Source organism: Scyliorhinus canicula, chromosome 21 (assembly GCF_902713615.1).
Source record: "Scyliorhinus canicula chromosome 21, sScyCan1.1, whole genome shotgun sequence".
NCBI lineage: Eukaryota > Metazoa > Chordata > Chondrichthyes > Carcharhiniformes > Scyliorhinidae > Scyliorhinus > Scyliorhinus canicula.
The window spans coordinates 44,413,277-44,441,253 of NC_052166.1; the positions used below are offsets into that span (position 1 = coordinate 44,413,277).

Below are 27,977 nucleotides of genomic sequence, written 5' to 3' on the forward strand. Positions count from 1 at the left end.
CAGCCTGCTTGCTGAGAAGAAAGGCCTGGGGCTGAATTCCCCGCCGTCGGGATGCTCCGTTTTGCCGGCAGCCCGGGGGTTTCCCGGCGGCGTTGGGCTGCCCCACAGTGGGAAACCTCATTGACCGGCCGGCGAAACGGAGCATCCCAATGTCGTGCTGAACCAGAAATCTAGTGCAGCGGGAAGGAGAAACCTGCAGCTAGTTTGTCCAATCTTTCCTGATATTTAAAAGTTCCCATAAATTGGGTTTTAAACTACAGTATTGGCTTTGAGTTGACTTTCTGGTCCATTATTTTAGCAGTATTTGAAGAACTAACCAGACATTTCTGAAGAGAAAATAATCCTGAGATTTGTGATTGGTAGAACCCATTTCGTGAACTGGGCAAACCCATTGCATGAATCATTAAATATGTAGTTTGACTGCCCATTTCATGAAATGGCCAGCGCTATGTACAAACTTTATGATCTCATTCTTGGAATTGTTGCTCAAGTCTGTTGCAATGTGCAAGTTCAACATCTTCCATTAAGTTGCTCAATAACAACATGAACATTGTAAATTTGGGAAAGCAAGCGAGTCTACAAAGATACAAATGGTGGTTCGGAGGAGTAGTAAAATGTAATGCGTTTTGAAAGGACCTGTTCACATCTGCCTATTTGACTTCAAAGCAGGTGATGGAAGGCAACATGCTGCTGGCTTTGAAGGCTCATTGGGCAAGTAACGCTTAATGGTTCATTGATGACAAGTTCATCTTTTCATCACAGATGAAAATGTGATAGCATTCACACCACTTGCATATAAGCATAGAATTCTGTGCCAACGAGCGTTACAACTGCAAGTACTGAAGCTGGATGACTGTATTGAGAGCTGTGCTGTTTAGTGGTCTGCTGAATATGAATACAATGTTATTGCATCCTCAAGGGAAAGCTGACAGAAACTCCCAAGATATGATTATCACATCTTGAAAACCTCTGTGCTTGCATCTCTAGATGGTGTAGTTAAGTTTACCAAGAGCAATGGTAAGTACATGGTTACCAAGAACCTTTCTGAAAAATATGCAAACATCCCTCTGTCTCGTCTAGAACAGTACATGGGTCGCTGTGATGGATGCATAAAAAAGCATCGCAAGCAGGAGTCAAAATCGGATGGTGCAACACAGCACAGGGTGACTTTGAGATGTTGGTGTTGGAGACAATGTGGATGTTCCAGCTTCACCATTTGACCATAGCAATGATGACCAGAACAACTCAGCCTTCATGACACTGTATGTGCTCAAGATGTTTGTGATGAACAAGGCTTCCAGAGGTGTCACTTATCAAGGCACTGTTCATGTTTGAAAGCAGGTCTCCGCTGCTACAGTGCCTGTCAGAGAGACAAGTCCTGTGACAACTTTGACCAGTGCTGACAATGCTGGCATATTAAATATGTACGATTTGTATTTATGTTGCTCCCGCAACCACTGATGTGAAAGTTATCTGAATGGTTTTGGTGTGATCCTGTTTGAAATATAACAGAACATAACCCAATGAATGTTAAATGTTTGGATACCACAATGAATCTGAAATATCCGAAACGTACATTGAATACTAGCACAATATGCACGCATGAATTGTTTCTTTATTTGTTTTTGTTGCATCCTAATCATTGATGAATGCAAGCTAAATCAGAACGGTTTGGATATAATACTGGATGAAACATGAGGACAGTAAACAGAATTAAGAAATTTGCAGACTAAATTTAATTTTTTGTTCATAAAGGTTGGTCACTTCATGAACTCAACAAGCATTCCGATTTCCATTTCATCCACTAGGTGGTCAAACTGAGTGTTTCATGAACTGTGCAGGTAAGCAGCCCGTGACTGGCCATTTCATGAAATCCCCCAAGGGCAGTGGTCTTCAAACACCTTTGTTGAATACCCCATTCAGATTTACAAACCTTTAGATAACCTTTCCAGGCAGTTCCTTTTCAACTACCCTTTCATGACCACACATTTTGTAAATTAGTATAATTACACATTACAGGTAAAAAATGTCTAGAATGTTTTTATTTGCCATTAATGTGATGGATAGGCTTGTTTGTTGGAGCACAAGCACTTGAGATTGGGGGGAGTTCACAGATTCTCACTTGGTGATCCTTGCAGGGGCTGGGGAGCAAGGGAGAGACTGCATTTTTCTCCCTCTTTGACCCCTGCAGTCTCTCTCTTTTTCACCACCCTCCTCCCCTCCCCTGGTCACACTCAGTCTCACTCTTGCTAATCCCCACGTTATCTCTCTCTCGCTCCCTCTCTGGCCTCACAGTCTCTCTTTCTTTCCCTGATCGCCCGAGTATCTCTGTGACCCGGGCAGTTCCAATCTCTCTCCTTTGCTGATCCCCGCCATCTTTCTCTCACCTTTACTGACACCCACAGTCTCTCTCTCGACCTTACTGGCCTGTCAGTCTCACCACTGTCAGTCCAGTGCTTGGACTGATGCACCTTCACTCACTTTCCCGCTGCTCCAATCACAGGCTGTTCTCTCCCTGCTGGATAGTGAGTTTGAGTACTGGAGAAATTGCACAGTTGTAAAACAATTTGCTGCGTGATCACACAGGCTTGCAGGGGGGAGAAACCAGAAAGCCATTAAAAAATACCTGAGGAGCAAAAACAAAAGAGGAAATGGAAATCCAGTTTTAAAAAATGGAGGAAAAAATCACATCACTGTATATATTGTCAATCTTCGTCACTGTTAGCCATACTCCCTCCTTGGTATCATCTGCAAATTTTGATGCTGCCCTTCCAATTACAAAGGCCAATCATTTATGTAAATAGTGAAGAACAGTTGCCTAAAACCAATTCCTGTGGAAACACCACCTTCCGTCAGTCTTAGTAACTATCTTTAAGTAGACTCTCAACACTTCAAAAATTGCTGGAAAATGACATGCTGTCAAGGCTTTTCATCATTCCTTAGAACAGATGCAAGAATGCCAAATTTCAAAGGAAACAACAATTTATTTTAACTTGCGTGCCAGTTAGTTGTAACATTGTTCATATCCCAAATGTGGTCTTTTGATCTGCCTCTGCTTGACAAATGTCAATATATTTTTGAACAATAATCAACTATCTCTATTTTTTGATTCACACCCAGCTTTCTACCTATTCTATTTGTCTCAACTCCATATGGTGTGACCTTAGTCAGGTCTGTTATGTGGTACCTTACTGATAGCCTTTTGAAAGTCTATGCATATAGCATTCATTACAGGACCCCTTCTGTTTTTTTTGTTATTTCCTCAAAGAATTCAGTAACATTGCTGAAGCAAGACCTTCCCTTTTGAAATCCGTACTCATGACTCTATTAAATTTTTGGTCGCTAGATGTTATCTTATTATATTTATATAACGATTCTGATATCTTTCATACTGCCAACTAAGCAACTAGTCTGTAGCTCACTCGATTTGTTCAATCTCTAATTTTGAATAAATGAATAAAATAGCTATATACCAGTCCTCTAGCATTATTCGCCTTTCCACAGAATGTTTATACGCTAGTTCTTACAGATTAATGTTATCTCTTTAACAAAAGCAAAGTATTGTAGTTGTTGTAAATCTGAAATAAAAACATAGAACAGAGAACATATAGTGCAGAAGGAGGCCATTCAGCCCATCGAGTCTGCACCGACCCACTTAAGCCCTCACTTCCACCCTATCCCCTAACCCAATAACCCCTCCTATCCTTTTTGGTCACTAAGGGCAACTCATCATGGCCAATCCACCTAACCTGCACGTCTTTGGACTGTGGGGAGGAAACCGGAGCACCCGGAGGAAACCCACACAGAGACGGGGAGAAATTTGACATATATGTCAAGGAAGACAGGAGTGTTAATGGTAGTGTTAAAGACTAAAAAAGATGTTGATAGTAGCAAACGGTAAAATAGCAGAATGTGTTAAAAATAATCATCTTTATTATTGTCACAAAGAGGCTTAAATTAACACTGCAACAAAGTTAATGTGTACAGCCCCCAGTCGTCACATTCCAGTGCCTGTTCGGGTACACAGGGAGAATTCAGAATGTCCAATTCACCTAACAAGCACGCGTTTCTTCATCTAACAAGCACGTCTTTCAGGATTTGAGGGAGGAAACCGGGGCACACTCCTTCTACTCCTTAGACACCTATGACTGTGTGGCCGAATTCCCCTCCAACTCGATTTTCAAATTTTGCTGATGACACCACCGTAGTGGGTCGGATTTCAAACAATGATGAGACAGAGTATAGGAACGAGATAGAGAATCTGGTGAACTGGTGCGACGACAATAATCTCTCCCTCAATGTCAACAAAACGAAGGAGATTATCATCAACTTCAGGCAGCGTAGTGGAGAACATGCCCCTGTCCATATCAATGGGAACAAAGTAGAAATGGTCGAGAGCTTCAAGTTTTTAGGTGTACAGATCACCAACAGCCTGTCCTGGTCCCCCCATGCCGACACTATAGTTAAGAAAGCCCACCAACGACTCTACTTTCTCAGAAGACGGAGGAAATTTGGCATGTAAGCTACGACGCTCACCAACTTCTACAGATGCATCATAGAAAGCATTCTTTCTGGTTGTATCACAGCTTGGTATGGAGCCTGCTCTGTCCAAGACCGCATAATTAAGGACCCCACGCACCCCGGACATACTCTCTTCCACCTTCTTCCGTCAAGAAAAAATTACCAAAGTTTGAGGTCACGTACTAACCGACTCAAGAACAGCTTCTTTCCCTACTGCCATCAGACTTTTGAATGGACCGACCCCGTATTAAGTTGATCTTTTCTCTATACCTTGCTATAACTGTAACATTATATTCTGCAGTCTCACCTTCCTTCCCTATGTATGGTAACAAGTCTTACAACACCAGGTTAAAGTCCAACAGGTTTGTTTCAAACACGAGCTTTCGGAGCGCAGCTCCTTCCTCAGGTGAATCAGGTGAAGGAGCTGCGCTCCGAAAGCTCGTGTTTGAAACAAACCTGTTGGACTTTAACCTGGTGTTGTAATCTCCACATCATATGTACGGTAATGCATTGTTTGTACAGCATGCAAGAAACAATACTTTTCACTGTATACTAATACATGTGACAATAATAAATCAAATCAAATCAAATCATCTTCATCAAATTTCTCCTGAACTCCCACTTAGCTCTGACCTATTCTGCTTAAACAGTATAAAATCCATCATATTTCTACCTCCCTTTAGTTCTCGGACTCGAAACATTAACTGTGTTTCTCTCTCCACAGATGCTGTCAGACCTACATTTTTCCAGCATTGTCTGTTTTTATTTATTATTTATAGTGTTTGTTTCCTTTGCATACAAATGAGTAAATGTCCATGAATAAAAACTATAATATATTTCACAAGGGGAATAATCTAAAAAAAAGCCATTAATGATGCATTACTTAAAACGTGGAGGTTTTAGAATAGCAACATGGATGAACATAATTCAGACCTTGCGTTCCAATTCTTAATAGAAGGAGCGACATCAGAGCTGCAGTTCACTTCAAACTGCTGAAGTGTACCTTGACAAATCAAGAGACCAAGAGCAAGATTAGAAGTGTGGTGAAATCAGTTAAGATGCCCAACTTCTTATCCAGGTGAACAATTCATGCAGAAACTAAATTGGAGATGGGATACATGTTTAATTAGTTTAATTTTTAGCCGCAACTTTACAAAAGCTATATTTTATTGAACAATTTGCTCACTAGCACTACAGATGTTGCTTCCGACAGAAAGAACCCTTCAGCCATAAGTACTGGCTCGCTTTTCCTTGCACATCATTAAGTCCAAAACGTAATATGCAGTTTGGAACATGTACATGTCGTACCAAAACAATGGGCAAAATTCTCTGTTCTCCCGCTGAAGCTGAGTTGCAAATGATTTGCCCTCACCATTATGCATGGTGAGGAACACGAGAGATTCCCGCTATCGGGATTTCATTTTGAGTGGGTGTCCCAATAGTGAAAGCCCGCGGTCGGCCATCCATCCTGCACAAGAATCTCCCACCTCTGCATCGCAAAGCAGCTCCCACCCTGACCCCCCCACCACCACAGGGACCCCCTAAGTAGAGAGGCAACATAAACCCCCCCCCCCCCACCCCCGAGATCCGAAACTAGAGGCAACACGGTGGCATAGTGGTTATCACTGCTGTCTCACAGCTCCAGGAACCCGGGTTCGGGTGACTGTCTGTGTGGCGTTTGCATTTTCTCCCCGTGTCTGCATGGGTTTCATCTGTGTGCTCCGGTTTCCTCCCACAGTCCAAAGATGTGCGGGTCAGGTGAATTGGTCATGCTAAATTGCCCCTTAGTATCAAATGGTTAGGTGGGGTTACTGGGTTACATGGATGGGGGTGGAGATGTGGGCTTAAGTAAGGTGCTCTTTCCAGGGGCCGTTGGAGACTCAATGGGACGAATGGCCTCCTTCTGCACTGTAAATTCTATGATTCTAGAGGGACCCCCTGCGAGGACCCTAAATAGGAAAAAACCTACAGGACCCCTGAAATAGTGGGACTCCCACATGGACCACCCCCCCCCCCCCCCCTCCCCCCCTCCCTAACTAGAGAGATTCCCAACAGGTCCCGGGTCCAACCCTAGAGAACAGTCCAGACAGGGGCAGTTAAACAGTTAAAATAATTACAGTTTTAACACTTACCTGAAAGCACCACCTGTCAATTCCTGGAAAGAGAACAGTTGTGACCTGTGTTTAAACCCCTCAGCTCCATTAGCTGCAAGCCATTAATTCATTTCTGGTTGTGGGCTGATTGGCAGCTCCCCACCCAGCTGTTAGCCTTGCTTCAATCATCTTCTTCATGAATGAGTAAGTCTAAAAGTGCTGACACCACAATGTTTACAAACATCAACCACATCAAAGAGAGTTAAGTGCTAAAAATCACAAAAGCGTGAAGGGGCGTGTTTGGAATGCACTTACTCATCCATGAAGATGATGAATGAAGCAAGGCTAACAGCTGGTCAATCACAACCCACTGCCAGAAATGACCGTGCTGCGTCCAGGTAAGTGTTACAACTGTAATTTTCTTTACTGCCCCTCTCTTTTCTTGGGGTCTCTGGGGGTGAGGGGGCTCTAGTTTAGGGGTCACTCTAGTTAAGGAATCCTCTGTGGGGGGCTCCCTTTAGTTAGGCGGTCCCACTGGGGGGTGTCCCTAGTTACGGTATCCCTGTGGGGGGGCCCGCTAAATGGATGCAAATGAGTCATTAGGACTCATTTGCATTCATTTACATCCTCCCACTGGCAAGCGGGCGCGAACCCCGATCCCCCGCAATCGGATCCCAGTTTTTCCTGGCCGCTCGATTCTCCACCACACCCTGCTACCAGCGACGGATGGTGGAAAAGCAAGTCGCATTTGAAATCCACTTATTTCATTAATCACTGTAGGAAGTACAAATATAGCTGCAAAAGAAAAAATATATTTTGCCGATGGCAATATTCATATGTGAATATTGGTAAATATGTTTTTTAACATGCAAGATGGCAATGAAATTGAAGGAAACATTTGAGAAATTCTCTCTCTACAGAGCCATCTAGTGGCCAGTCTGCAACTACACCCTGGCAAACATAGCAAAACAAAATAATACCAAGCAACTAATGATCAACGGTCTCAGAAAGGCATCACTGAAAAGCATTGCTACCAGGAGAAAGGAGTTTGGTCGAAAAGTATACATATGTGCAAGTTTTTTAAATAGGTCATAAGAACAGTATGCAACCAATAACAGCATGGACATCCCATACCATTCTTCTATGAAGACCACAAACACCAGTTTTTGACTTCAACATCATACTTCTTTAAATTAAGGAAACATGCATGCCTGTAGGTTGCAGAGCATCATTCCAATAATCTAGTGGTAGATTTGTAAAATATTCAGAAGTGGAACATTTAAAAACCTTCCAGCCAAATTCAGCTATGAGATCCTGACAAGTGTGCAGTAACCGATATTACTGATTGCATTTTGTAAAACGATTCACGATATGTAAATACGATTTACATATGAGCTTGCTGTTAAAATGGCAACTCTTACACCTCCCAAGTATAAGTAAACTAGTGTCATTTATTTTGTGGATGAGGGGATGGGAATGGAGTGGATTAGTACATTAAAGGGCTGCGCCACCAAGTGGTAGAACACAAATTCAGTCCCACGTGACTCTTCACTGGCGTCACTCCAAATCTTAACTTTTCCATCTTCAGATAGAGATTCTCCAGAGGGACTGTAGAATCAAGAGCAATGTACCTTGCAGCTTCCAAGTGCAAATATAACACGACTGGTAAACTACAAGCTGCACATCATCGGGGTCTCTCATTTGCAGACTTGCACAACACCATGGAAAGGAAGTTTGTTAACAATATTTCTAAAAGTATACATTTTCATAAAATTTATACCTAATAAAACTAAGTGAAATTTAATCATTTCTGAAGGACCAACACGTTTTCTGACAGCACAGAAATTTGAGAACCTAGTCCCACAAAGTCTTTCCAATTTCAAACTAATGTATTGAGATAGGAACTGATCCCAATAATTATAAATCGGTCATACAGCAAAATTGAATACTGTAGCCACTATTAATCTAAAAGGACTTTTTACTCAGATTAAGTTTCAAAGTTTCTAACTTACAAATTTACTGTGTCAAATGCTGCTTTGCATCTGCCTTTATTAGCCATTGTTGCCAGATGGAAAATATTAAACAAAAAGGGTTGCAACTAAATCAATCTGCTACAGAAAAGTGCCAAAAGGCCCCATGCTAACTACAAGCAGATTTGCAGGCAGGTCTCGTTCTGTTACGACCTGGGTTCTGGCACATCCTTTGCCCCGTCTAACAGCAGGAGGGCAGGGGCCGGCTGAGAGCTGCTACTGTGCCAAACAGACTGTGGAGTGCTTACTGCTTGAGTGCGTCTACAGAAAGAGTGTGAATCCAAGAGTCCATTGTAAACAACTACTGGTACTTCCTGGCTGCTACTGTGCCATACATTTGGGTGCTAAATGTTTCAATAAAAATGGCGCATTTTAATCCTTTAAAAAATCCAAACTCAAAGTGGCATTTTAAGAATGAAGCCATTATAAAAAAGACAACATTGTTCTAGGCTTGTCACACTTAACTCCTCAAAGCTCAAATTTGTTAACTCAATCATATTCCCAAAAAATACCAAGCAAATACAAAAACACATCTAAAATTACAGAAATTCACTTACAACATTGCAAATTTGTTTCCTATATTCATCTCGTAGGAAAGAAAAATGAAGCTAAAATTTGTATTTTCACCTGAAAAGAGCTGGAAGATGCTCGTCTACAATGTATGCAGGGCAAGGCAATTCATTTCTGAAAGCATTGCCTATGTAATATTGAATGGGAAAATTTATTTTTTGCAAGTTTTATCTACTGAGCTGATGCCACAATGCTGCAAAAGGCCTCAGAACTTCTCCAACCAGAAAAAAATGTACTAGTTACTACTTGAAAACATTTTAATTAATTTGTCATGTTACCAGCAGAATAGTACATGAATGGGATTCCGTTCCTGTGTACATTTAAGGACCCTGATTCGATCCTTTAAGGCCTGTCACCATCTGACATCCTGAAGAATGAATAGGTCCGGGCACTGCGCTTTTCCACTACGATAGCCAAATAAACTCAGATTGGCCATATTGAATGACACCGTATTAATAATCTTTTTTCTCCCATCATTTTTCTATTTTTCTCAATCTATTAGCCCTGCCAGGAACAGACAAAACCTGCTGAATAGAGGTGGCAGATGTGGACCGGAATTTGGTGCAATGGAAATTTTGGCAGGGACCGTCATTTTCTGCATTGTACAACACCATGGAAGCCATAAGTTAGACTGTTGTGATCCCCAATCCCGGTGCCGGATGTATTTATCTGGAAAAATAATTAAAAGGTACATCATAGGGAGCACAGCAGGATATCTGGTGCAACCAATGGCTAAAGTAAAGATACCTTGTGATAAGATACTACCCAGACTCGGATGTCTAAAATAAATGTTTGACGGTAGATTTGATGGTCAGGATCAAGCCCAAATTCAAATTAGAGAGCTGGTTCGCCTGAAGGATTGATTTTATATCTGTCTGATTAGTTCGTTAGATGCAACAGTGATCCCCACCCCATTCTTATTGAGGCTGTACGAACAGAACGGAAACAGAGGCTTTTAGTTTTCAATTGCTGAGGCTGTCTGTAATCCCAATACGATATCAGATTTACCACTTGAATTTTAATAAGGTGTAAATGGGTAAGGAACTGGCAGGGGCTGGTCCGGGAAAGGCTGGAGGGGAGCATCGGGTCTCGCACTACGCGGATGATCTCCTCCTGTATATTCCGGACCCACTGGAAGGGATGGGGGCGGTCTGGCGGATCTTAAGGGAATTTGGCATTTTCTCGGGGTATAAATTGAATGTGGGGAAGAGCGAGTTGTTTGTGATCCAGGCTAAAGGACAGGAGAAGTGACTGAGGGAGCTGCCGCTGAGGGGGGTAGAGAAGAGCTTTCGTTTGCTGGGTATGCAGGTGGCCCGGAAGTGGGATTTGTTGCATAAGCTTAATCTGACCCAGCTGGTGGAACAAATGGAAGGGGGCTTTAAAAGATGGGACATGCTCCCGCTGTCACTGGCGTGAAAATGACGGTCCTCCCCAGGTTCCTACTTGTATTCCAGTGCCTTCCCATTTTCATCCCCAAGGCCTTTTTCAAGCGGGTTAATAAGATCATCTCGGGATTTGTGTGGGCGAACAAGACCCCGCGAGTAAAGAGAGTGCTGCTGGAACGCAGTCAGGGGGAGGGTGGGCTGGCGCTGCCGAACTTTTGCAACTACTACTGGGCGGCCAACATTGCCATGATCAGGAAGTGGGTATTGGGGGAGGGGTCGGCATGGGAGTGGTTGGAGGCGGCGTCATGCAAAGGCACCAGTTTGGGAGCACTGGTAACGGCACCTCTGCCGTTCTCGCCGGTCCACTACTCCACATGTCTGGTGGTGGTGGCGACACTGAGGATCTGGGGGCAGTGGAGGAGACACAAGAGGGTGGAAGGAGCTTCGGTCTGGGCCCCGATATGTAATAACCAGAGGTTCCTGCCGGGCAGGACGGATGGCGGGTTCCAGAGCTGACAGACGGCGGGTATCAAAAGGATGGGTGACCAGTTTATAGATGGGAGCTTTCCCAGCCTTCAGGCGCTGGAGGACAAATTCAAATTGCCGCCTAACTCCACAGTCATAACATACAGGATTAGCAATCTGAATTACATATTAGAAAAAGTCACGTCCAGATGTTAGTTTAAGACTACCTGACAATTTCTGTTGATTATACGATTCAAGCATTCGGACTATGGGTAGATAGATGTAACTTTTGTTGTTTTGCACATTGCACCTATTGTCCACAGATACAGTCAGAAAGGCATCACTAGTACGCACCTTTTTTCAAATTTAAATAACGAATTCCATTATTGCACCAAACATATTAAACTCACCAGCATCATTCTTCAATGGTCTAAAGTGGCTACAGTGATCACAGTGACATTAATGCAGCAAACTTGATCTCGCTCCAAAGTCCAACAGTCCAAAGATGTGCAGGTTAGGTGGATTGGCCATGCTAAATTGCCCGTAGTGTAAGGTTAATGGGGGGATTGTTGGGTTACGGGTATACAGGTTACGTGGGTTTAAGTGGGGTGATCATTGCTCGGCACAACATCGAGGGCCGAAGGGCCTGTTCTGTGCTGTACTGTTCTATGTCTATGTCTATGTCTATGTCGCTGTTGATTATGGCAACGTTCAAATTGCTCACATGTTCCAGCAAATTGTGGGGTTGCATTTGAGTAGAAGTCACTCTCGCCATCATTTCCTGGAACCCCTGCACCATAATAGTGTAGGCTGTAGTTTTGAATTTTCACTCCCTTGGGTTTGAGAGATTGTGTATTGGGAGTTTATTGTAATTGGGAGTTTGCCTCGGTTAAATGCTGCAATTACAAAATTTGTTTGAATCAAGTGAAATGCATTTGTTCTGAACAAAACAATGAGTATTGCTGATGACTGCAACGAAGATCAAAATCCCTTTTCTTTCAATGTTCAAAATATTCAATGATTTCCAGAACTTCTAAAACCTCATTATAGGGCATACAGGCAAATTCAGACTGAATAAGCAAGAAGCTGAAATAATGCATTCACAACTGTCAGTCAAACATACCTTGAAAGTTTTTTCACATTCCAAGCAGATTCAGCGCTTCAACTGATAAGCAATGCAAGTTGAGACCTTTCACTGTTCCATTATTTATATACAGCAAAGCCCCATTGAGTACACTTGCAGTGCACTGGATCATACCCAGTAAATACTGTCCTTAGGCAACACAGCTCTGTCGTAGGTTACCAAAATATTAATCCAGGAATACAATTGTTGTTCTGTGTTTGCGTCATCAGTAATATAACGTCCTTTGGATTTCCCATTGGCACAAATATTTCTGAATTCTTCTAACTTGAGCTAATCCATTATGGTTGAATTTGTTCCTAATTCCTGTGATTTGTTGGGTTCTTTTGCACACATTTGGGTTTTATCTATTTCCACCAACAATATTTTTGTTTTGCTACATTACATATAGCAAAATATATCCACTGTGAATTATTCTGCCTCAGGTTATTGTCCATGCCTGAATCCACACATGTATTATCCACTGCATCAATCAACAAAAGTTGATTTAATATCAACGGTACATTTCAACTTGGTGTGCTGATTTGGAATGCCAGTTTAATGCCAGAAAAGTAAGCTGAAAATCTACCCATAGTCCGAATGCTTGAATCATATAGTCAACAGAAATTGTCTATGCTTGATATCCATGTTAGAAGTGGCAGGAACGATTATACAATGGCCAACTGCATATTTCTTGGCTTTTAACAGTTAATAGCAAATGTTGCCTTATTGATTGGGCTCCATAAAATCAATTAAAGTAGTAATTTTTATTGATATCTTTTCTCAGGTCACGCAATTACATGTGCAACTGGGAGGGTGCAAAGCTGCTATAACGTGCTCATACAGGTAGTCGATTAGAATGGAAAGTACAAAAAGTCTTGATTAGAGGTTGCCGTGCATCACAGGGCTTACATTCAAAGACGATTAGATTTATTTTTTGGTCTTTAATAATTTAGCAAACAACATAAATAATCTCCACGCCAACTTAAACAGCTGTCCAATTAAAACCTGTAAATCATTAATTTTGGCCAGGTAAGGATCATTGTACATATTATAGTATTTCAGTTCTTCACAACAAAGTCCCATTGGTCTTATTGCATTTTCCCAATTTTCCAGTCTTGCAAAACAGGTCGTAAATATAGCTTATGCCAAAACTTGCACCATACAAGATTTATTTGAAGAAATACATTTGAAATACGAAAACAATTTCAAATTAAATTAAGTTTACATTTAAATCTAAGTGCTTAATTTATTAATATTAAACACTTAGAAACTGATTTAATACACACCATCAAAGACTGGAGGACTGAAAAAAAATCAACCAATTCTGTCAGACTACACAATACTTTGGATACATTCCGTTGTATTAGGTCCCGTCAATCTGCACATATTCAGATTTTAGCAAAATAGGTGATAATTTGTGAAGTAAATCCTTGTTTAGTTTTCTCAAAACATTACAATCCAAATCTTTGCAGAATTGAAATTGATATAATGTGTGTCAAAATATCTTACTTATAAGACTTAACAAAACAATACAATTCTAAAAGTACTAACACTCGAGTGATGTTGCTTTCCATAATTCAAGTTCAGCTTTATAAAGATGACACATTCATCATAATATAAATGCTCTATCAATATTATTTCCATTATGATAAATTATTACTGAAATTAATTTCTAACTCCTGAGAATTTTAAATAATTAAACTTAAAAGTGCATTGCCAGGAAAACTATTGTGAAACCAAAGATGAACAAATTATTCAAAATGCTTCCACTGGCTCACGTCTAGAACTAAATGCTAACTTCAGGGTTGCAGCTGTGCTATTCTTGCACAACATTAACAACATTCAATATTCATGGTGCAAAATTTCTTCACTCCAGAGCTTCAAAGGCATTTCATACAGCAGATACTGAGCAATGACATTTTGCTAATACCCAATTATATTAAAATAGATCATTATCTCTCCATCCAGATTAGCAACTAGCATAAATACAGTAATAACAGAAATGTGCAGACACCATTCAACAATACATTATATACTTTTAAGTAAAGCAAAATAAACCTTTCAACTAATATATAAAATGTGCTCCAAGTGCAGTAATATTAATGCATACATTTTCAGATTGGTACAAAAAAATACTCCTCAATATTTGAAATTCTGGTATGTTCTGTTCAGTTTGATATAGTTGAATCTTTTTAGCAGGCCATTAATTGATTCTTTGTTTTTTATGTCACTAAGTTCTAGTTTCATACAAAGTTTTCATCTCCAAGGCTTTTTACCAAAGCAAAATATAGCTTTGTAAAAGTCTCAACTTCTTTTTTTCTTCAGTAAAACCGTTAACATATCTAATTTTAGAAAAGTGGCTTCCTTTACTCAAAACTGCGGCCAGAAATCTCTTGCACTGCACCAGTTTAAATGCAGGGGAACACAACAATGGCTGAAGAGTTAATGTTGTGCCCTCTATATACAAACACTGGTCTGGGTCCCTAAAGGGCCTTGTTTGTCCCCATGTTTTACTGATTTGCCAGTTGGCAATCTTAAGCCAGGAAACTGTCAATTTCAATTGAGCTTAGGGCTACATACACCCATTAAAGAAGTCTTGCTGGTTAAGGGGCAGCCTCTGTTTCCAAAGCATGGGAACGAGGGCTCTGCATTCCTCAGATTTGAGCTGGCAACTTACACTGACTAGAATTTTCAAGGAGCAATGAATGAGTTTAACAAAGGCGTTCTGTGGCCAGTTTCTGGCTGTCATCCATGTCAACAGTTTCTTAGGTCAGAGGTCACACTAACTACATTTATTCCCAGCAGACCATGTTCCAAACACAGGCTGCAATAAGTACAAATTCAGAATTTTTCAATAATCCCCTGAGATATCCCTGATCTTCCACATGTTCTTGCTCAATTAAAAAAAAATTCTCACTTCGCACCCTCTGCACTCGGAGAAAGAGGCCCAGTGGAAAAGGAAACGTAGGATAATACACAGACAAAAACAAAAAGAGCATTCCAAATAAAGAGACTGACACTAAGTGTAACATATTCTGTTCACTGGATTAACACTTCCGTATATCAGATGTACCTACTGTCCCTATGCCTCTTAAAATATAATTTTGCCCTCCCAACATCTACATAAAATGCAGAAGTCTTCCCAATTTTTGACAGCAGTTACCTGTACTAGTAAAAAAGAACTGTTTAAGAGAATTCACTGGTGTATATACAGTAATGGGAAAACTGAACTTATTTATAAAACTTCGTATCAAATATCAAAGCCAACCTTTCGTACATTTTTCATTCAGTTGTTTACATATAACATTTCACTTGGAGTACGTATGCCAACTATTACGTATTTGCTAATTGAAAACCATCACAAGACACCAGATGCTTAAATTGAGCACTGGCAAGAGCAGGCTGAATGTTGATAAATGCTATTTAAAGAGCCCCAAACTCCCAATCTGTTAAAATAAATGATACTAATATACACATATCACAGCTAAGCAAAAAGCACATCATACTAAATAGTGACTTATCAGAATTTTTAGAATTGCAGAACTAGGGACAACATAATCGTAAGCATAAAAATAAGCATAAACATTAAAAATAGTTACAAAAATATTTCATATTTTAAAAATCTGTATTTTCTGATAGGAATTTGCAATTCGTCACCAATGAAAAGATACACTGGTAAAGTATTTTTGATTACAATTCAAATTTGAAAAAAATATGTAATTACAAATTTTACTTGCGAGATAGAAATCGTAGCAGTGGAGAATCAAAGAACACTGGTCTTATTCCAGAAACGCGATGCACAGTTGATGAAGTAATAGTCAGGGGAATAAACTACCCAATCGGGTTGTGATAATTGTTCCAATTTAAATGGGAAGGCTGGAACGTGGGATATTCTCAAAACTTAATATTTTGGCATCGCATAAACTGAAGTTGAGTAATTTTGGTTTTACCTGGTATGTCCCGTGCCTTTTAGACTGTAGCCTTGAATAACATGGTCTTTTTGTTTAAATAAATTTAGAGTACCCAAATGTTTTTTCTAAGTAAGAGGCAATGTAGCGTGGCCAATCCACCTAGCCTCCACATCTTTGGATTGTGGGGGTGAGACCCAGGCAAACACGGGGATGTGCAACTCCACATGGTCAGTGACCCAGGGCCGGGATCAAACTCGCGTTCCCGGCTCCATGCGGCAGCAGTGCTAACCACTGCGCCGCCATCCCACCCTGAAATTATATGGTCTTATAAAAAAAAGATTTGCATCTACTGGCACATGAGTTCAGTTTTATGGCATTGCTGCACACCCCACATTACCCATGATCAATGTTGTGATAATTAGCTACAAGTCAATTTAACCTGTCTTGCCCCTTTCAGGAAAATTCTCAGGTAGTTCCTGTGGGATACTAGTTTAAAGTAGGATGATGTTGGAGTAAGATGTATGTAGGCACCTGCCAATTAATCGCTGGCTCTTATTCTTCAGTGAACAGCCAGATTATCAAGGTCAGGATTTCTTCTTTTGAAAACATCCTTGATAATTCAGAAGGGATAAATATACTATATATTTCTGTATACTTAGGCTAGGAAGAAGACGGAATGCAGTGGGAGGGAATTAATTGCAAAACAGGGGGTATGGAGAGAGGCGCAACAGCGGAAATAAAGTACATTAAGAAGGACCACAGGTGGGCAGCATGGTGGCGCAGTGGGTTAGACCTGTTGCCTCATGGCACCGAGGTCCCAGGTTCGATCCTGGCTCTGGGTCACTGTCCGTGTGGAGTTTGCACATTCTCCCCGTGTTTGCGTGGGCTTCGTCCCAAAATGTGCATTTCGCACAAAATTTTGCACAAAAATGTGCAGGCTAGGTGGATTGGCCATGCTAAATTGCCCCTTAATTGGAAAAAGTGAATTGGGTACTCTAAATTTATATTTAAAAAAAGGACCACAGCACATAAAACCAGCGAGTGGAGCTCAACAGTGCCAGAAAACACAGCGCAAAGAGGGTTTTGGAACAAAGAATAGAACAGTATGGGTGACAGAGAGTGGAACATTGGTGGGAAATCACAAATAGACAAGGGAATACAGCAAAGGAGAGCAAATAAACAAGGCCAAGAGTAGCCGAGAGCAGGTAACAGGAAAAGATAGAGGGAAATAATGAGTGCTGGGTTTCAAAGCATAGTGAGGGGAGGGGAATAGAAAGATGGTCAAGAAGAAATACACAAATGCACAACCTAAATTATGACAACCTTACTTTTTCAGACCAATTCAAATTAAACCAAGATAATAAATCTCATGCAATCTGCTGCATAAGTTAATAGTGTGTACCAGTTTACCTATATCACATAATTATATTCAGTTAATCACATAGTCAGCTACTTGTATCCTGCCCTAATCATTATTTAGAAACCATTTCGAAGAGTTATACTCCTCAATTCTAATTAAGTACTGAAACCATAAGACCACTGCAGTCAACTGGTACATGTTAACTGGTATACTGCAGAGCGCTGGTTTATAGGCTCACAACAATGATCCTCACTAACTGAATCCTTGAGCTCAGCTGGGCTGCCAGGGCAAATAACGAGGACACTGATGAGGAAGCAAAATAATCACGGGTCAAGATAACCTCTTGGTTGGAATAGTGTTTGCAGAGGGAGGAAACAACCAAAGAGTACAAAACCCAACTAAAATATAAAACTGGATTCACCAATTCATGAAGTAAGGCAAGAGTGTTTGTCATTACCAAGTAAGAAGGATACTGCCTTTTTAAATTTAAATTGTTGTTAAAGAGTCAAACTTTTGAAGCAACCCGCTGAGCGCCACATAAATTTTTAGACTTTAAAATGCCAAGTGTGGAATAGGAACATAAAAAAGTTTCCCTGCACCAATAATGACAGCATGTCATAGCTGATGGTTAAGCAAGGAAGTTCTATTCTCTATAAAACCACATAGGATGGCAGACTAGGACAGAATGAAATGATTAAAAGGCTGAATCACTCTTTCAGCAAATGTAGCAGAAATGAGTGAACAAATACTTAAAATTAATAAATATGGATGTCACATAAATAATATACTATTTCTGCTGCTTTTAGATCTCAGTTATTTAACTTGGTAACAGTAACATGGCATATGCCGATCCAAATATTATTTGTTGGCATTTTTAAAAAAAGTTTAGAAATATTATTTTAAGTTAGGTTTGTGTACATTTAACTGAACATGTGTAGCGTTTTGACCAGCAAGCAGAAAAAATTGTAATTTCTTTAAAATGTCTGTGGAATGTGTAATTGCTCTTCAGAATGTTTTAAAAGGACGTTTAAGAGTTTGTATCAGTCCTAACTTTCTTGAAGAAATACTGGCCCATGTGGCAACCTTTGACATGAAAGCAGTATGAATAGGAAGGAAGTTAAGACAGAAGCCGCTTGGCCAGACACAAAAGAGAACTGCTGTTATGACACCCTGGGCTAGTGCATGATCAATTTCAATCCCATTTGACATGGAATTGCAACACAATTAAATTAACCAATAATTCTTCAAAAAAATACCCAAAGTCTTTGGCCCTTGGCTGCCCAATCATTACAGTCACCAGGTTTGCAAATGTAAACATAATTAGTTTTTTATTAATAACAAGAACTGTAATGAAATATACAGCAAATACAAATGGTTAACTATTACCTAATTCTCTGCTTTAACTTGACCCTATCCCTCTATACACACACAAACACAAGACAGACAAACAGAGGGGAGGAAAGGGAAACAACACAAGTAAAAGAGAAAAGAGTCTTTGTTTCAGATGGTTCTTTCCAACACCTTACTTCTCTTCAAACTCTACTATCAGTCCAAGACTTTACTGTAGATTCATTCAGGTCTGTAGTTTCACTCACAGCCTTTGTGGGGAAAAAGCCAGGGTCCTGGTCTTTGTTCGTAATGGTCTTCCTGTAGATTCATTCATTTAGGCTCTCCACAGTTTCAGAATAACAGCACTCAGCCTATCTGGAGAAAACATGTCAAGAGGGAAGAGAGCGAGAGAGAGAGCGAGAGAGAGAGCGAGAGAGCGAGCGAGAGAGAGAGTCCTTATCCCTTTGTCTCCAGGAGTCAAACTGAGCTCCTTAGTACTCTGAAAATCATTCCACTGGGATAGGATCCAATCACTACCTGCTACCGGGCAGAGTATGGCCTTTTGGGCAGCAGCAGAGGAGAGAACAGCAAAGATACATTTAGAAGCAGTCATGTGGGTGTATGTAATACATTTAATCAGGACAGACAGCTGAAGAAGGGGTGAGAGCAGAGAATGTGACTTGGGCAATTTTACTGCTGCTGCTTCGATTTTGCCAGAGCTAACTAGACCAAGGTCTATTTCAGGGAGTGAAGAAAGGACTCTGAGGAATCTGTTCCCTTAAGACTGTCATGAACCTAACTAAGGACGTTCTACAGAAGGGTGACATTAAGGTGACGATTGTCTCTGGAGATCTCAGATGGAATCAGCTGCTGGTGAACACAACTCATGGGCCAAATCGATGGAGTGGAAAAGTGAGAGATCCTACATACCAGAGGCTGAGTTAGGAAATTTTGAAACTTCATGTGGCACCACATTTGTGCAGAAAGTGATGTGGGTGTTTGTGCAAGATTTATCTTTGTTGCACTAACTATTGAAAACAAAATTTACCATTTCATTTGAAGTATCATTTGCCTGTTAATTCAAGTGTAATTTGCATTGGCTCTGATTCGTGTTAAAGTGAAAGCTACAAATCTTGTTGTTAATTTCTTCATTTGGGGTTGATTTGGTAAATTTAATTATTGGTTTACTGTTTTCCCCATGGGGTTAATAACACATGGCAATAATAAGGATAGCATACAATTAAATGTCAGACTTGTGCTCCAAATATATAAACACAATTGTACGCAAATGTATAACAAGACTAGACCAATTGCAAACTAGAATCATAGTGGAAGTGATAACAAAACTTTATCTTTGTGTTGCAGTGAATAGCCTAACAGAATAGAAGTTATAGTCATCCTGATCTATAAACAGAACCTCCAATTCCCCTCTATCAGTCTATAAAATAAAACATCAAATCACAAGCATAATATCGCTACTCACCAAATCTCTTGATTCAACTGCAGACGCCGAGCTTCCATCACCATCTACCATTATAACTAAGCAATGAATTAAAAATCTGTCTCATCCGAGAGAACACCCATTGAGATAAAACATCCTCTCATTGTTCTCATATATGAGGGGCCAAATGCCTACTTCTACTATTAATTCATATGCTTGTGTATCACGTTTTAGATCAAAGGACAGGCTGTCCGTTACCATGGACCTGAGGTAGCAGAATTTCAGTGGGGTGTTATTTAGTGTGATCAGGAGCAGAGATGCAACACCTTGTCCCATGATCACAGATTTCTTGATGCTTAAAAAGCTACTGGCTTGGGAGAAACAGTTCATGACTTTTTGTAGCTGAGGTTTCGTATAAGCAATTAGCACAGCATCATCAGTGCAGATTTTTCTGATCAGGATGCAATGTGTTTTTGTCTTTACTTTCAGTCTTTATCAATAGATTTTAAAGACTGACCTGGAATGCAAGTAGGCTTCTTCCATATCTGCAGGGAAGGCAAAAATCGGGAGCATGGAGAAGATGCCAGACAGAGTGGATGCTCAGACATAGCCCGACATCACTACGTTCTTCACGCAAAAACTGTCGTAAGTGGAGCTATCAAATGCACAGTGCAGTGCCATGGAAGGAGCAGGTGAGACTGAGGGGCTTTGGTGGACAGCCAATTTTCCTCAAATCTTGTGGAGTCTTGCGCTGCTGATGGTGTTAATTGTCTTAGTGAGATCTACAAAAGTAAGGTAAGGTAAAGAGGTTTACCCTTGTTCCCTACATTTCTCTTGTGTCTGGCGCATACAGAAAATCATGTCCACGGCGATCATAGTGGTGCATGCCAGCCCCACAGGTGGTGTTACCATCTTCCTTTGTCATCAGCTAGTAACTCCAAGGTATGATAATCGATGCACAGAGCCTTCATGCCACATTTGCAAGCATCCGTGAAGTAGACCTTTGGGGATCCACTTGATCATATGGTCAGGCTACCTCACCATACAGAATGTTGTGGGGTGTGCAGCCGCTTTTCATCCTGAGGACATATCTGAGCCAATTAAGCCCCCTCTATCTGATGATTATCAACAAACTTGGGAACTCGGCCTTTCAGAGGACTGCCACATTTGTGGGTTCGTCCTGCCGGAATATACCCACATGCACCATGGACAGGGAGATGGAAATGGCTGAGCATTTTTTCTTGAAAACTGTACGCAGTCCATATATCACAGTCAGAATTTCAGAATGCAAACTGCTGATGAAAAGCATTGTTGGGACGGGAAATTAGAAAGCGTGTATTTTTTTGGGAGTGGAGTTTGGAAACTCTCCTATGGCAATCATTTGGGGGGATTCGGAGGAATAATCCATGGACATTCACTTGGGTTCAGAGGGGAGTGTGTATTTGACCACAGCTAATCCATGTGCTTGAAGGGACATTGTGTTACTGAGATTACTGTACTTTAAGGTGTACTTTGTAATCCATGCTAATCTTAAAATCTGTGTTAAGGGGGAAGTAAAGGAGTATTACAGCATAAACCAACCTTTCATGTTTATTAAATGTTTTTTCCTGTGGCTCTGTTCCTCCACATTTTCTAACAAAAAAATAAAAGTTACAGTCTTTTGCGCAGGGTTCAATTCTGGGATCATCCCGTCCAGTTATAACATCATTTAACAGTAGTCAACTTTATATGTGCTTATGCACCACATCTGTACGTTAGAATCTCAGACAAAGAATATTTCTACAGCTCCCTAGGTGACGTTGAGAAACATTCTAAATGAGGTTATTCATCCTGGGTCAATTGAATGCATGTGTTGAGGGCAACATGCTTCAATCGTCAAAGTATACACAAGATAATAATAATCTTTATTGTTGGCACATGTAGGCTTACATTAACACAGCAATGAAGTTACTGTGAAAATCCCCTAGTTGTCATATTCCCACACTCCGGCGCCTGCTCGGGTACACAGAGGGAGAAATCAGAATGTCCAATTCACCTAACAAGCACGTCTTTCGGGACTTGTGGGAGGAAACCGGAGCACCAGAAGAAACCCCCACAGACACGGGGAGAACGTGCAGACTCCACACAGACAGTGACCCAAGCGGGAATCAAACCAGGGACCCTGGGACTGTGAAGCAACAGTGCTAACCACTGTGCTACCATGCCGCCCGATCAACGATAACGGACAATGCCTTCTTGAGTTTTGTGCCCTGAGTGAACTTTCAATAGCAACAGCTTCCTTGATGGCAGACATCATCACCCAAGGTCTGGGCATTGGCACCAACTAAATCTATTCATCATGCAAGGCATGATCTGCCCAGCTTTCTCCACACCCACAACTACCATAGTGCAGATCGCTACACCAATCACGCTCTTCTCGACATCAGAGTAAAGGTGCAGCTCTCCCCCCAAGCTTTCAGAGTACCAAACACAATAGCGCACAACTCATCAACATCCCTTGCACACGTGATGATGCCAAATACCAGTACTGTCGCTCAAATGATTACTACACTCCAAAGGTTTACCCGGAAGTGCTGATCCTGGTTTCAATTAATCATGGAAGCCACTAAGCTCAATCATCTGTAAAGCAGCAGAAACATTATTTGGTAAAGTCTAAGCCTGCAAAAAGGACTGGTTAGAGCATTATTTGTAAATTAGGAATTTAAATGAGGCATAATTCAACATGGAGCCCAAAAGCAGTTTGAAAATAAAACAGCTGACAGATAGGTGATACAAGTATTTGTACATATATCCTGCTGTTACTAGGTAACAGTTAGAGCAACTTAATAGATTGGTTTTGTGTAGTTTGTTTTTCAACAATATGTTCCTAAAAGTGACTATATTGGAGCAAAATGGCAGCTAACAGTAGTTATTTGAGTCAATCAGAAAAGTTTTCCAATGTGTTCATCCCAGGAACTCAACAGTATAATGTATACTTTTAATGTACAACACACGCAACTTTTAATTTACGAATAGGTATACACACTGTGACAAGAAACTGATTTAGTTACAACAGGTGAATGGCCCCATGTATGGTAGATGTGATTCAGCTGTTCTGCATTTACAATTAGAAGTATGCATTAAAGACAAAATATTTAAACAGACCGAGGCGAAGAATCAATTGCTCATTAAAAGTAAGGACAACCATGAACATTTTAAAATGTATTACGAGGACTGATGAGTAGAAAACAAAAAACTGCACTTATCCAATATTGGGGTTTTAAACATTCACGCTTTGAGTATCATGTTCCATTTTGCTTTCTGTATAACATGAAGAATATTGAAATTCTGTAAAAGGTGCAGAGCACGGTAACCAAGTCTGTACAAAATCTAAGTGTTCGTAAGTTATTAGGATAAGACCAAGAAAAATATACTTTCGCTTTGGAAAAACACCACTTTAGATGAAATTTGATTGAATTTTTTTAAATAATGAAGCGATTCAACACAGCGTGTTTAGAAAAGGTAGGCAATATCCTCTTAGAGGTCATACTTGGAAACCAGTTGATTTTTTTTGTTAAAAACTATATTCGCTGTGGAAGTGATGGTGGCAGTTTTATTTTACTTTTATTTTTTTATTTATTTTGCTAGTCCAAGTGTCACACCAGATAATGGTTTGGCTTCTCTATGTGGTGATACTTAATAATCACTGAAGGAATGGTAATTGTGATATAATTATTCCCAATTCATAATGTGATAGTCGAATTAACCGGGGGTGCTATTTCTGGAGCAATTCAGGACTTGCTAATGTGGTCAGCACTCTGCCCACGTGAATGTAGAGCAAGGCTCCACGAAGAGTAGCACCCCACTTTGCGGACACAGAGCTGTAACTCACCTCCATGGGTCTCACCAAGTCCTCTATGTGTCCCCTAGGAAAAGACAGCCGATAACAGAAGGGAGCAGGAAAAGAACGTAGGTGGCGATTGGACCTCAGGAACCTCACCCCCGCTAACCAGAGGCTGATGGGATTACGGGAGAGATGCAGAAGAGGGCTCTTAGACGGAAGTCAGCATGCGACAACCAACCGAGTCCGGAACCCAAAATGATGTCCCTACAGCAAGTGAGTCGCCCACCTTCCCCAGACCACTCCCTCCCAAGATCTCACCAAGTGTCTTGTCTTTTGTCTTGCCGAATCACCAACAGGCCATGCCGGCCCTGTAATCAGGATGGTCTGTAGTATCTCGCCCCCAGCCACAACCCCAGCATACCCTGGAGGACCAGTCCGGGGATGACACCGACTTCTCGGCACTTTACCTGCACACTCCACCATCGCAGAGTCTATCAACTAGGTGGGGTATTTTAGTGGTGATGCTCCTTTTGGGGCGCACGTCACAAATGCTGCACATCAGGTGGAGGGAGGAACTCACGAGAGAGCGGCCGGTCGGAGGACTACCTGATCCCAGGAATCAGCTGTAGCCCGGACAAGCATCGTGCTTCTGGATATATGATTCATCACTGGTGGAGATGTAGGCTCAGAACCAGGATCTACAGAATGGGGGTGTCAGCAACTTTCTAGTGCCTGTAGGTGCAGTTGGAGGGGTCCAACTGCTTCAATTGCAGAAGATCGTGCTGACATTGCATGGTACTCAGGGCAACATTGAACAGATGACGTCCTCGGTGGAAGCCTCGTGTCAAAGTCACAGCCATGGGTAAATACGTACAAGGCTTGGGGTACACTGTGCGGTTGATGGCTGAGGCACAGGACAGGGGAGCCCAGTCACAGGCAGCCATGTACCAGGCCCACATGGACATTGTTGCGGCGCTCCAGACTTTGGCCCAGTCACAAAAAGGTTACTGTGAAAAGCTCCGAGTCGCCACACTCTGGTGCCTATTCGGGTACACAGAGGGAGAATTCAGAATGTCCAATTCACCTAACAAGTCCCTCTTTCGGAACTTGTGGGAGGAAACCGGAGCACCCGGAGAAAATCCAGGCAGACACGAGGATAACGTGCAGACTCTGCACGAACAGTGACCCAAGCCGGGAATCGCACCCAGGTCCCTGGCGCTGTGAACTGTGTCTTGGGCTGGGCCTAGAGTGTAAGTGTGGGACGCATGAGATGGAATGGCCAGCATACAAGCAGGGATCACCCGGGCGGTCAGTGGAAGGTGATCCTGAAGGCAGGAGTCTGACTTTCTCAAACGATGAGGAACGCCAGATCTCATCTCAGAGACTTGTCATCATTTTCCATCCCGTGGACAAGACCCACATACTTCCTGCCTTGGCCAACACCCTGTAGTGATGCTGGTAGGACACAGAGGGGAAAGGAGCTGGCGTGGTGGGATCACATGATGGGAGGAGGGACAGGGGAGAATGTGAGTGGCTATGGGGAAGGGGCGGGGTGGGGCGGGGCGGGGGAGAGAAGAGGCGAGACAGGTAGCAGAGCTACCAGTGGGCAGGCTTGTTAGTTGCCAAATCTGGAATGGATGAGATTGTCCATGTGCGGCGGCCCTGGAGCACACGTTGGGTGGCCCCATCACCAGCATGTCTCGCTTCTGCTGCATTATGTTGTGCAGGATGCAGCGCAGGCCAGCACGATGTCAGAGATCTTCCTGGGACTATATTGGAGCTCCTCACCGGAACGGTCCAGGCATCTCGAGGGCGGCGATGCACCGCTTAGTCTCACTCCTGCTTGTTGGTGTATGGTCGTCGTTAAAGCGCTTCTCCGCGCTGGTCTGGGGCCTCGGGACAGGCATCATTAACCATGGCCTCAGCAGGTAATCCTTGTCGTCCAAGAGCCAACACTTCATCAAAGCGAGCACCTTGAAGGTGCCAGGAATCGAAGGGTGCGCCAGGATGTAGGCATCGTGCATTCTGCCCAGGTATTGGGCACAGGCTTCCATGATGGAAGTCACACACCAACTGCACATTCAGGGTGCGGAAGCCCTTCCGATTGACGAACAGCACCCCCTGATGAGCCAGTGCTCATGGGGGTACATCTTGGCCATGCCAGAAAATCCTGCTGCCTGGGCACCCTGGTGGGCTTGGTCTAGATTGAACTTTATATAGTCCGCTGTCTAGTCACACAGGGCATCCAACACAGAACGGACGCAACTGTGAACGGATGTTTGAGTGATCCCAGAAAGGTCCTTGCTCAGCCCCTGGAAAGATCCTGTGGCATTAAAGTTCAGGGCGACCGTCACCTTGACAGCCACTGGGAGCGGGGATCCCCCGCAATGCCAGGTGTGCCATCATCTGGCACAGGTGGTGCACAGGCTCCTTGGTTAGCCAAAGTCTTTGGCGGCACAGGCATCTCCCCAAATGACAGGCATTTAGCAGGTGGTATATTTGTCACTTATGTGGCGCCTCCTTCGCACATCCTCCTCTGCCAGCACTGGAGCCTCAACGGCTGGCCCCTGCTCTTCTGAGAGGGCGATACACATGTTGGCAAGATGTGTATTCCCTTGGCTATCCAGATCCAACAGGCTACATGGTGACCCTGAGTTGCACTTCAGCTCCAGCCTCCAAATGTCCCCCTGAAACCACTCCCACCCGTTACCCTGATATTCTGCCTTCCACACTGTACCCCTGTCCACAGCAGGGAGTGGAACCGGTGAGCCTCTATCCTCAGCACCCTATCAACAGGGGTGCCAATGGTTGCAGCAACCCATGTCAGCTATAGGCTCTGCGACCCCTGTCCTGTCTCTACAGTGAGGTCTACTGTGGGTGTCCTCGGGTGGGCCATGTGTTATCCTGACAGCAGGGTGGCACCTGGTTGTGGAGTGGAGAGGGTCATGGTGTGCCACCAATTGCCTCCATTCTTAGAGGATTGTGTGTGAACAGGTCAAAGGGATGGGGGTGAGACAGGGAAGTGTGCGTCAGCTGGAAGAGTTGCTGCAATGTGATGCGTGTCCTATGTGTGACACACAGCATGTGAAAACCTGCCTGGGGACTGAATGGCAAGCAGGAGCCTGGTGGAAAGGCAGGGCTTGGAGACAGCTGCCGATCCTGCAGTGGGCTAGCTGATAGTGCCACTGTGCTATTCCCCTGCAGTACAGCTGCGCTTCTGATAAGTGCGCTGAGTGCCAACATCTGGGCTGCCATTGATTGAACTTGGCCACGCCCATCTCATTGATGGGTCAGCTCAGGTCTGAGGGTTTCCAGACGGGTGGTCTGAGTGGGCTCCAGAGTGATGTGCACATTTGCAGGATACAGTGAGCAGTCAACAGATTAAGCAGCCAGATTAAGCAACCTGTAACGTGCAAAATGGGTACGTTTAAAACTAATATTGCAGCAATGGCGGTCTGAGCCAGGCCATACCAATCCTGAGGGGGACACCCCAAATCCACAGAGCTGTCACCATGTCACTCCCCGCTACATCCTCCGGCCCTGGCAGCCACTCCATAACAAGCAGTACAATTTTTTTTTAATTTTCAAGCTTTGCTTATTTTCTCTGCCCACCCCGGCGCCCAGTCCTCGTTTGTAAATACCTGTAGTAAACCGCGCCCGCGTGATTTCACCTGAGGGGGCAGAGCATTGTGGAGTCCTGGAGCATTTTGGGCCAAACGTACTAATTGCATTTAAATTCAGAAAATGCCGGTTTTGCATGCTGCCAGCGCAGGACACAAACCAAGTTATCACTTCCAGCGAGGGACTCGAACATGGCACCCAAATCTGCGCCGGCCATGAACCTCAATTTTGGGAAGGCGCCCGATTCTCTGTACGAACACGGTTCGCATTTGCGGCGTCACAAGACGGAGAATTCCGCCCAATAT

General features: G+C 42.6%; 1 protein-coding gene across 8 annotated transcripts in view; it reads right to left on the bottom strand.

The window, feature by feature from the left end:
- Nucleotides 1-27,977, bottom strand: part of LOC119955553 (DENN domain-containing protein 1A-like) — a 641,178-nt gene that overhangs the window by 367,942 nt on the left and 245,259 nt on the right. The window lies entirely within an intron of this gene.